The sequence below is a fragment of the Palaemon carinicauda genome, chromosome 5 (assembly GCF_036898095.1).
Source record: "Palaemon carinicauda isolate YSFRI2023 chromosome 5, ASM3689809v2, whole genome shotgun sequence".
Taxonomy (NCBI): domain Eukaryota; kingdom Metazoa; phylum Arthropoda; class Malacostraca; order Decapoda; family Palaemonidae; genus Palaemon; species Palaemon carinicauda.
This window is the reverse complement of record NC_090729.1, coordinates 86,675,616-86,687,660: the sequence shown is the minus strand read 5'-3', so window position 1 is coordinate 86,687,660 and position 12,045 is coordinate 86,675,616. Positions and strand designations below refer to the sequence as shown.

The following is a 12,045-nucleotide window of genomic DNA, read 5'->3' as shown; positions in this document are numbered from 1 at the left end:
AGTGCTTTGCTGACGGCCCTGTGCTAAGGGAGAAATACCGTATAAGATAGATATTCTATATCACAAGTATATATTAATAGGAAATATTTCGCAGCAGAAATCATTTAACCTCACTCCTAATGAATATTAAAGATTTTAAAGAAAAAAAAAAAAAAAAGAGTGGTACTTAACTTTCAATGCTTTATTATCAAAAATCAATGTACAAATAGGACCCTTCGTAAAACTGAACAAACTAATCTTTCGATTGACTGAAAATAGTTATCTTTCACCAAATACTTTTTTATATGTAGGGTCGGAATTGTTATTGCCATCTGTGCCCCTTATAATGTGCCATGTAGGTAGTAATTAATGTACTTTACATCAGTGGCAAATGCACGGCGGGCAGACACCGTTACCAATTTTGTTGTATGGATGACAATCACGAGTGTATATGTCAGACAAGGAAACAACGTGAAAACCAAGTAACCATGCCCATTGTCAAGGCACTGGATGGGGGCACTATTATTGTCTCAACTCTAACTGCACTCTGCCCGAGCTCTGGCCAATGTTATACGTTCGCCTGCCTTCGATAGCTTTATCTGGTAACCAGTTTCAAAGCGAAAAAATTACGGGCAAATTAAGAGTCCCACCCTGCAATTGCTCCTCGTGTAGAAGTGCCTTAAAGTTTTCGAAATGCCTCGCTAATCCCCAGCTACTCTCATAGCTTTTTTTCAACTTTGCACTCTTGTACTGAATGGTCATCCCTTAACACTTACAGAGCTACGTAACTAAATTTCCTTTAAGTCAAGGAGGACAAATTAGTCCTCAAATTCAAGGAGTTCATAGAGACTATATTCTTCCTAAAAGTACTTGAAACTTAATTTACCAAAACTTATGGTAATGTCTGTTCTTCTAACTCCAAACTTTATTCAGATGCGTAGAAATTTACCATTTCCACTTCGACACCATTGACCAGATTCATGCTGCTGTTAGCCATGTTAAAGTTTAATATTTTGGAGAAAATTCAACAGTGCACCTGTCCCTTTGCTCTCAATAAGGCAACTTGCAAGGTCTTTGACGTAGTGAACAAGTAAATTACTTTTGCAACTTTTCCTGAATTTCATCAAGATAATGGCACAACTTTTGTTTTAAATAATTGTATAATTATAGTGACTTCATTTAGCATTTTGTAAAAAATACATTAGTGGTTAAGGACCAAATTCTTAACAGACCTTGAAGACTGACATACTGCTATGATTATTTTATTTAGTAAAAATCATCCAACAAAACATCAAGCCAGATTTCCATTAACTTTGTACAGCTGTCTTCGTAATAAAAATTAGTTTTACTAAAACTAATCTATGAATGATTTGTATACTGTCAGTTTGGTTTTTCCATGCAAAGTACTAACAGGCCTTTCAGTATACTCTATGTACTGTATTTTTGTTGGAAAATACAGTACCATGCAAATATTTAATTTTTACAAATGTTTCAGTAAACTTAAAAACTATTTTCGAAGTATACAATTTGAGCCTGCCTATATCTCCGTGGTTGATCTTTGTCTACCCTTTTAAAGATTTTTGAATAAGTTTTCATTGAAACTAACTTTAATTTTTACTAATTTGTATTATAAATATTTGTACAGTCTTCTACAAGTTTATTGAGAAATAATTTTTGGATAATCTTTGAAACCAGCATGAGGAATGCTTAAAAAATTTTTGTTTAACAGTAATTATTTTAGTTATTCAATATTCTAGCATTAAACATGGTTATTTGAAGAATAACAGCTACTTTATTCCCATTACCAAATTAAGTTTACATAATACATAATTTAGTTATGTTGCATTAAGTAACAATTGCTTACCAAATAAAAAACTTATAAACATTAAATATAAGGTTCCTCGTGCACAAAAAAAAGTTGAAAGTTTTCAACATTAATCTTACAAACGACTTTGCTTCCATCCATAAGTCCTTCAGGCCTACCACCATTTCAGGACTAGAAAACTTCGTAAAATAACTTCGCATATTCATTTCTACTCAAACTTTTTTTCAGATATAACTTTCATCTGGACTAAAACTGCAAAACATTTATTTAAGTTCTATTTTAATCAGTAAGTACATTACATTTATATGTTGAGAACCTAAAGCCAAAGTTAAAATACCCATAAAAGTGATCATATGTACTTTAAAAATAAATTATAACATTAATACTTTGAATAAATTTATTAGGTTCCTGTATTTGAACTTTCAAAGGTTTTATAAGCCTCAAAAACAAATCCAGGTGAACATTACACTTGAAAGACTAAGTTTGAATTTTTACAAGCTATTCAGCTTATCACTTTGTAATGCATTATAGTTTTTTATACATTAACAGCCATTCGGTTCAATTATTATAATGTATATATCTTAGAAATCTACCAAGGTGAACACTAAGATATTAACACAAGTTTGATCTTTAAAAGTTATTCATTACAAATATTAGATTTAAAAATATAACCAAGGTGAACACATTCCGAAACATTTTCCCAGAATCAGTAGAAAAATAAAATGGTACATCCCATCTTATAAGTATACTCTAATTTAATTAACTCCACATGTATGAAATCTTAAACAATTTTTAAAAAGTACCAGCAAGTTATAAATACCGATGAATTTTTCATTTCAAGAGTTTGGAGATTTGATCCCGAAGTCCTCTGCTCCAGTATAGTGTCCTGTAAGAATGAGATGAAATCCAATTAGTTTTATACTGTAGTTTACTATATTATGAACATTAAATAAACAATATTCAAAACAATTTCCACACAAAAAATATTTTCTAAACTAACCAAAACTTTTTAAACAATTGACCTAAATTTTTATATAAGAAAATTACATTAATAGAAAATTACATTAATCGGAAAAAATTAAAGTTTATATTCATTTTAACGCATTTTAATCATCTTCACGAAATCTAACTGGAGAAATTTTTTAGCCTAACATACAAACCACTTACACGCCTTCGAAAACTGGCAACCCAGCCCCTCGAGAAAATGCTTCTAGACAAGGCCACTCAGCCCCTCAAGAAAAGTGTGAGATAAGGTAGCTCAGACCTAACGAGAACAGGCAGCCAAGCCCTTCATAAAAATTCCAAGATAAAAGGCCACCCAGCCCCTCTAGAATCAGGACACCCAGCCCCTCTAGAATCAGGACACCCAGCCCCTCTAGAATCAGGACACCCAGCCCCTCTAGAATCAGGACACCCAGCCCCTCTAGAATCAGGACACCCAGCCCCTCTAGAATCAGGACACCCAGCCCCTCTAGAATCAGGACACCCAGCCCTCCAAAAAGCCACCGTTAGCAAAAGCGCCAAACCCAAAGCCAACATTCATGAAAGCAGCAAACCCAAAGCGCGAAACCCCTATTCGCGACAGGGGCAAACCCGAAGCGCGAAACCCCTATTCGCGACAGGGGCAAACCCGAAGCGCGAAACCCCTATTCACGAAAGGAGCAAACCCGAAGCACGAAACCCCTATTCACGAAAGGGGCAAACCCGAAGCACGAAACCCCTATTCACGAAAGGGGCAAACCCGAAGCACGAAACCCCTATTCACGTAAGAGGCAAACCCGAAGCACGAAACCCCTATTCACGAAAGAGGCAAACCCGAAGCACGAAACCCCTATTCACGAAAGGGGCAAACCCGAAGCACGAAACCCCTATTCACGAAAGGGGCAAACCCGAAGCACGAAACCCCTATTCACGAAAGGGGCAAACCCGAAGCACGAAACCCCTATTCACGAAAGGGGCAAACCCGAAGCACGAAACCCCTATTCACGAAAGGGGCAAACCCGAAGCACGAAACCCCTATTCACGAAAGGGGCAAACCCGAAGCACGAAACCCCTATTCACGAAAGGGGCAAACCCGAAGCACGAAACCCCTATTCACGAAAGGGGCAAACCCGAAGCACGAAACCCCTATTCACGAAAGCGGCAAACCCGAAGCACGAAACCCCTATTCACGAAAGCGGCAAACCCGAAGCACGAAACCCCTATTCACGAAAGCGGCAAACCCGAAGCACGAAACCCCTATTCACGAAAGCAGCAAACCCGAAGCACGAAACCCCTATTCACGAAAGCAGCAAACCCGAAGCACGAAACCCCTATTCACGGAAGGAGCAAACCCGAAGCACGAAACCCCTATTCACGGAAGGAGCAAACCCGAAGCACGAAACCCCTATTCACGGAAGGAGCAAACCCGAAGCACGAAACCCCTATTCACGGAAGGAGCAAACCCGAAGCACGAAACCCCTATTCACGGAAGGAGCAAACCCGAAGCACGAAACCCCTATTCACGGAAGGAGCAAACCCGAAGCACGAAACCCCTATTCACGGAAGGAGCAAACCCGAAGCACGAAACCCCTATTCACGGAAGGAGCAAACCCGAAGCACGAAACCCCTATTCACGGAAGGAGCAAACCCGAAGCACGAAACCCCTATTCACGGAAGGAGCAAACCCGAAGCACGAAACCCCTATTCACGGAAGGAGCAAACCCGAAGCACGAAACCCCTATTCACGGAAGGAGCAAACCCGAAGCACGAAACCCCTATTCACGGAAGGAGCAAACCCGAAGCACGAAACCCCTATTCACGGAAGGAGCAAACCCGAAGCACGAAACCCCTATTCACGGAAGGAGCAAACCCGAAGCACGAAACCCCTATTCACGGAAGGAGCAAACCCGAAGCACGAAACCCCTATTCACGGAAGGAGCAAACCCGAAGCACGAAACCCCTATTCACGGAAGGAGCAAACCCGAAGCACGAAACCCCTATTCACGGAAGGAGCAAACCCGAAGCACGAAACCCCTATTCACGGAAGGAGCAAACCCGAAGCACGAAACCCCTATTCACGGAAGGAGCAAACCCGAAGCACGAAACCCCTATTCACGGAAGGAGCAAACCCGAAGCACGAAACCCCTATTCACGAAAGGAGCAAACCCGAAGCACGAAACCCCTATTCACGAAAGGAGCAAACCCGAAGCACGAAACCCCTATTCACGAAAGGAGCAAACCCGAAGCACGAAACCCCTATTCACGAAAGGAGCAAACCCGAAGCACGAAACCCCTATTCACGAAAGGAGCAAACCCGAAGCACGAAACCCCTATTCACGAAAGGAGCAAACCCGAAGCACGAAACCCCTATTCACGAAAGGAGCAAACCCGAAGCACGAAACCCCTATTCACGAAAGGAGCAAACCCGAAGCACGAAACCCCTATTCACGAAAGGAGCAAACCCGAAGCACGAAACCCCTATTCACGAAAGGAGCAAACCCGAAGCACGAAACCCCTATTCACGAAAGGAGCAAACCCGAAGCACGAAACCCCTATTCACGAAAGGAGCAAACCCGAAGCACGAAACCCCTATTCACGAAAGGAGCAAACCCGAAGCACGAAACCCCTATTCACGAAAGGAGCAAACCCGAAGCACGAAACCCCTATTCACGAAAGGAGCAAACCCGAAGCACGAAACCCCTATTCACGAAAGGAGCAAACCCGAAGCACGAAACCCCTATTCACGAAAGGAGCAAACCCGAAGCACGAAACCCCTATTCACGAAAGGAGCAAACCCGAAGCACGAAACCCCTATTCACGAAAGGAGCAAACCCGAAGCACGAAACCCCTATTCACGAAAGGAGCAAACCCGAAGCACGAAACCCCTATTCACGAAAGCAGCAAACCCGAAGCACGAAACCCCTATTCACGAAAGCAGCAAACCCGAAGCACGAAACCCCTATTCACGAAAGCAGCAAACCCGAAGCACGAAACCCCTATTCACGAAAGGAGCAAACCCGAAGCACGAAACCCCTATTCACGAAAGCAGCAAACCCGAAGCACGAAACCCCTATTCACGAAAGCAGCAAACCCGAAGCACGAAACCCCTATTCACGAAAGGAGCAAACCCGAAGCACGAAACCCCTATTCACGAAAGCAGCAAACCCGAAGCACGAAACCCCTATTCACGAAAGGAGCAAACCCGAAGCACGAAACCCCTATTCACGAAAGCAGCAAACCCGAAGCACGAAACCCCTATTCACGAAAGCAGCAAACCCGAAGCACGAAACCCCTATTCACGAAAGCAGCAAACCCGAAGCACGAAACCCCTATTCACGAAAGCAGCAAACCCGAAGCACGAAACCCCTATTCACGAAAGCAGCAAACCCGAAGCACGAAACCCCTATTCACGAAAGCAGCAAACCCGAAGCACGAAACCCCTATTCACGAAAGCAGCAAACCCGAAGCACAAAACCACTATTCATTAAAGAAGCAAACCCGAAGCTCAAAACCACTATTCATTAAAGAAGCAAACCCGAAGCACAAAACCACTATTCATTAAAGAAGCAAACCCGAAGCACAAAACCACTATTCATTAAAGAAGCAAACCCGAAGCACAAAACCACTATTCATTAAAGAAGCAAACCCGAAGCACAAAACCACTATTCATTAAAGAAGCAAACCCGAAGCACAAAACCACTATTCATTAAAGAAGCAAACCCGAAGCACAAAACCACTATTCATTAAAGAAGCAAACCCGAAGCACAAAACCACTATTCATTAAAGAAGCAAACCCGAAGCACAAAACCACTATTCATTAAAGAAGCAAACCCGAAGCACAAAACCACTATTCATTAAAGAAGCAAACCCGAAGCACAAAACCACTATTCATTAAAGAAGCAAACCCGAAGCACAAAACCACTATTCATTAAAGAAGCAAACCCGAAGCACAAAACCACTATTCATTAAAGAAGCAAACCCGAAGCACAAAACCACGACCAGAATCTTTAATAGCAAATTTAAAAATTAAACTCTTAGGGAGTATTACCTAATAATCGACTTTAAAGTACATGAAAGGGAAATAGATAAAAGTTATATCAATATCATTAAATAAAAACCTAGCTGAAGTAAACTGGATACGGACCAAACACTTCAATGCGAAGCTTAAAATTGAATTGCAACAAAGTTTACTAAAAAGAAATGAAATTAGAAGAATATTAAAGATTCAAACGCATTACGTGGAAAATAAGTAAAATTGAAACTCATCAAGCCTTGAACAAAACGAACTAGAAACTTACAGAATAACTTGAAAAAATAGTCCTCAAACCGTTGCACACCAGAAATTCGTTACGTATCACAAGTATATACGTCTTCACACACAACTCATTTGTGACTAAACGTAAGACGCATTGGCTCTGACGTCACTCTCGGGTGTGGGTAGAACCATTTCCGTGCAAGGACTCTGTACACAACAGTAAAGACAACAGTTTTCTCTGAAGTTGGGAAAATCAAAATTTTCTGGCAAGGATTCTGTGGAACACGGTAAACACGTCATTTTTTCTCTTTTTAGTTGGGAAATCAGATTTTTCCGGCAAGGATTTTTTTTACAGAACAGTAAATATAAATATTTTTTTTTTTTTTTGGTGGGGGGGGGGGAGGTTAAAATCAGAGTTTTCTGGCATAGACTCTTTACAGAGCAGAAAATACGTAATTTATTATTCCCTTTTCATTAGTGAAATCCGATTTTTCTGCCAGGGATTCTTTACAGAACAGTAAATATATAATTTTTGTGTGTGTAAAATCTGTTTTCTGGCAAAGATTCTTTACAGAGCAGAAAATAAGTATTTTTTTTTTTATTTTCTATCTTTTTTAATGGATAAAATCAGTTTTCTAGCAATAATTTTGTACCGAACAGTAAATATGTCATTTTCTTTATCTTTCTACTGGGTAAAATCATAGTTTTATAACAAGAATTCTCTACAGAATAGTATATACGTATTTTTTTTTCTTTTTTTAGTGTTAAAATCAGTTTTCTAGCAAGAATTCTCTACAGACCACTCTATACTCCATTCGTTCTTTTCTTTTTTAGTGGGTAAATTCATATTTTTCTGGCAATGATTCTGTGCATCGCAGTAAATATCATTTTTAGTTTTGTTTCTAGTGGGCAAAATCAGTTTTCTGACAGAACAAGTCTATACGTCATGTTTTGGTTCTTTTTTTTTATGTGTGAGTAAAACCAGAGTTTTCTAGCAAGGATTCTTTACGCAAGAGTAAAAATGTCATTTTTCTTTCTTGTTTTAACGGGAACCTAAAACAAAATCTATTAAGTGTTTTATACTGTTATTGTATAGACATGAGTCTTAGTATGACCATGAAACAATATTCAACAGATTTTGTAGATTTGAGAACAAAGGCCTCAGGACAGGATTAGAAATGAAACTATAAGAGAAATCACTCAATTGCCATATGTGGACGAGATCAAGGAGAGGGGTAGATGGAGATGGTTTGGGTATGCTCTTCGTACAGGAGAGATTAGTTCACCAAACTTTCAACTGGGCTCCACAAGGCACTATTAGAGTTGGAAGACCTAGGCCTACATGGCTAGGGACTATGAAACGTTAAGTGGTAGACGATGAATGTAGACGTATTGATTTAAAGGCTCAAGATAGAGACGACTGACGAAATCTAACTGAGGCCTTTTGCGTCAATAGGCGTAGGAGGAGATGAAGATGATGATGATGATGATGATGATGATGACGATGATGATGATGATGTTTTATTCATGGTTATTGGATTTTCCATTTTAATTTTCATGCTGTTTTTTTCACCAAGTTTGACATTTGTATTTCACAGCAAATTAATATCGTTGATTTTTTCCTAAATTGCGACAAGATTTTATAGAGTTTATCAATTAAATAATCACGATGAGAGATAACTTTTAATTTTTATACATAGTTTAAATATGATAAATTCAATTTTATTCTGCCTCTGTGTCTGTCAAGCTGTACTGCTCTTTGATTAATTAATATTACGCAAGTATTATTTAATTCACGTTAATGACGCACCTTTCCTACCTGATAAGAAATAAAGAAATGTATGAAATCTTGAAATATACCTTAGAATTAATATAGGAAATTTTTTATATTCCTTAAAAATTATTTTGGATATTTTGGATATGGAAAAAATAATATCAGATATTTGCTAAAACAGAGTGCAAATAAAAACTTACAAACTTTTATTCTTAATTCAATTTAACGTTTGCAAAATAGTCTGAAATTTTTTCAAAAGCATTCGGATGATACCACACATCATGAGGCTCAATGCTACACAGTATTCTAGAAGTTTTATTCCAGTTGTGACCAAGTTGTGGAATGATCTTCCTAATTGGGTAATTGGATCAGTAGAACTTCAAAATTTCAAACTCGCAGCAAATGTTTTTATGTTGAACAGGCTTACATAAGTCTTTTTATGGTTTATATATCAAATATCTGTTTTAATGTTGTTAATGTTTGTAAAATATCTTATTTTAATTTTTTATTACTTCTTATATCGTTTATTTATTTCCTTATTTCCTTTCCTCACTGGGCTATTTTTTCCTGTTGGAGCCCTTGGGCTTATAGCATCTTGGTTTTCCAATTTGTAACTTAGCTAATAATAATAATAATAATAATAATAATAATAATAAAATAATAATAATTATCATTTTAGCAGCTTCATGTGTCAACAATACTCCATCTATATTTAAATGTCTATACACAATCCACCTTTTTGTACAGCAATTAGATACTATACAAAAAACTTTGATGATCATCTAAAGAGCATATTGATGATTTCCTTCCCCAAATCTGATGCAAAATAATATCAACAACAACCATACACTGTTAAAAATTTGCATTAAAAAAATGGTAAATCCCTGGCAACTTTTATTCCAGGATTTTTACCAATTTAAAAACAGACATAATGACGTAGAGGACTGATATTACAGTCCCCATTCCCTAAAAGATAGTGACAAAGCGAGGTAAAATTTCCCTCTGAGCAAAGATTTGGAAATAATTTTAGTTGTCTGGTGGCATTTTAAGCGTTATAGATGCTGTCTCAGCAAAGATCTGCCAGTAATGTCACTCTCCTGGAAGCGGTTTAAATGTTACAGTCTCTATATGGCTATTTATTATTATTATTATTATTATTATTATTATTATTATTATTTTTATTATTAATATTATTATTATCATTATTACTATAATTATTATCATTATTATTATTATTATTATTATTATTATTATTATTATCATTATTATTATTATTACTAGCTAAGCTACAACTATAGTTGGAAAAGCAAGATGCTATAAGGCCAGAGGCCCCAACAGGGAAAATAGCTCAGTGAGGAAAATAGACAAAGAAAAAAATATTTTAAGAAGAGCAACAAGATTAAAATAAATATTTCCTAAATAAACTATAAAAAAATAACAAAACAAGAGGAAGAGAAATAAGATAGAATAGTGCGCCCAAGTGTACCTTCAAGCAAGAGAACTCTAACCCAAAAGACAGTGGAAGACCATGGTACAGAGGTTATGGCACTACCCAAGATTAGAGAACAATGGTTTGATTTTGGAGTGTCCTTCTCCTAGAAGAGCTGCTTACCATAGGGAAAGAGTCTCCTCTTCCCTTACAAAGAGAAAATTTGCCACTGAACAATTACAGTGAAGTAAGAAGAATTGTTTGGTTCTCAGTGTTGTCCGGAGTATGAGGACAGAGGAGAAAGTGTAAAGAATAGGCCAGACTATTCTGTGTGTGCAGTACTGTCTGGCCAATCAAAAGACTCCATACCTCGCTAGTGGTAGTGATAGATATGTATATGTGTGTATTTATGTCTATTTATAAATGTAAAATTATATCTCTGTTTCTATTTGAGCAATAATTAAGATTTCAGATTTGAATTTAAAAATTAAGGTTATAATGTGAAAATGCGAATATAGCCTACCTTTATAAGAACAAAAAATAAATTAGGCCTGTATTTTATAGAAATATAGCTGGAAACTATATTTTTTCTTACGAGAATTAACGATTAATAATATTTTTTTAACAGTGTACTGAGCAAGAATTTTTATCCTCTGCAGGCGTTTCAATAAGTTATTTTTTCAGACAAACCAGATATGAAATTATCCTGTTGTGTACTAGAACTGGCTCTATTTGTTTTCATACATTTAGAATATAATTGTTAATTTGCATATATGAAAGCGAAAAGCACACTACAAGGGAATTATATGAAAATTGTTGCATCAAGTGTGGGGAGGGAAGGGAACCGCCCTCTCTCTCTCTCTCTCTCTCTCTCTCTCTCTCTCTCTCTCTCTTCTCTCTCTCTCTCCTCTCTCCCTGGAATAGACTTCCAGCGGATGTAGTAAACAGTAACACGGTAAACGAGTTCAAGAATAAGTTGGAAAAGATCATGAGAGCTCTGTAAATGCTTAAATTTAATCGCTCTACCAAAGAACAAATGGAGTCTCTCTCTCTCTCTCTCTCTCTCTCTCTCTCTCTCTCCCTTGGAATAGACTTCCAGCGGATGTAGTAAACAGTAACACGGTAAACGAGTTCAAGAATAAGTTGGAAAAGATCATGAGAGCTCTGTAAATGCTTAAATTTAATCGCTCTACCAAAGAACAAATGGAGTCTCTCTCTCTCCTCTCTCTCTCTCTCTCTCTCTCTCTCTCTCTCTTCTCCCCTTGGAATAGACTTCCAGCGGATGTAGTAAACAGTAACACGGTAAATGAGTTCAAGAATAAGTTAGACAAGATCATAAAAACTCTGGAATGCTTAAACTAAATCGCTCCACCAAAAAACAAATGGAGTCTCTCTCTCTCTCTCTCTCTCTCTCTCTCCTCTCTCTCTCTCTCTCTCTCCTTTGGAATAGACTTTCAGCGGATGCAGTAGACAGTAAACACGGTAAACGAGTTCAAGAATAAGTTAGACAAGATCATGAGAACTCAGTAAATGCTTATACTAAATCGCTCCACCAAAGAACAAATGGAATCTCTCTCTCTCTCTCTCTCTCTCTCTCTCTCTCTCTCTCTCTCTCTCCTTTGAACAGACTTCCAGCGGATGTAGTAAACAGTAACACGGTAAACGAGTTCAAGAATAAGTAGACAAGATCACGAGAAACTCAGTAAATGCTTAAACTAAATCGCTCCACCAAAGAAACAAATGGAATCTCTCTCTCTCTCTCTCTCTCTCTCTCTCTCTCTCTCTCTCTCTCCTCTCTATCT

The 12,045-nt window shown here is 38.0% G+C and overlaps 1 long non-coding RNA gene across 1 annotated transcript; it reads right to left on the bottom strand.

Annotated features, from left to right (window-relative positions):
* Nucleotides 1–1,585: 1,585 nt before the first annotated feature.
* On the bottom strand, nucleotides 1,586–7,429 carry LOC137641364 (uncharacterized). Its single transcript, XR_011044506.1, has 2 exons — nucleotides 7,084–7,429; nucleotides 1,586–2,690 (listed from the first exon to the last, which is right to left on the bottom strand). It is a non-coding gene; the product is annotated as an uncharacterized lncRNA (long non-coding RNA).
* Nucleotides 7,430–12,045: the final 4,616 nt, after the last annotated feature.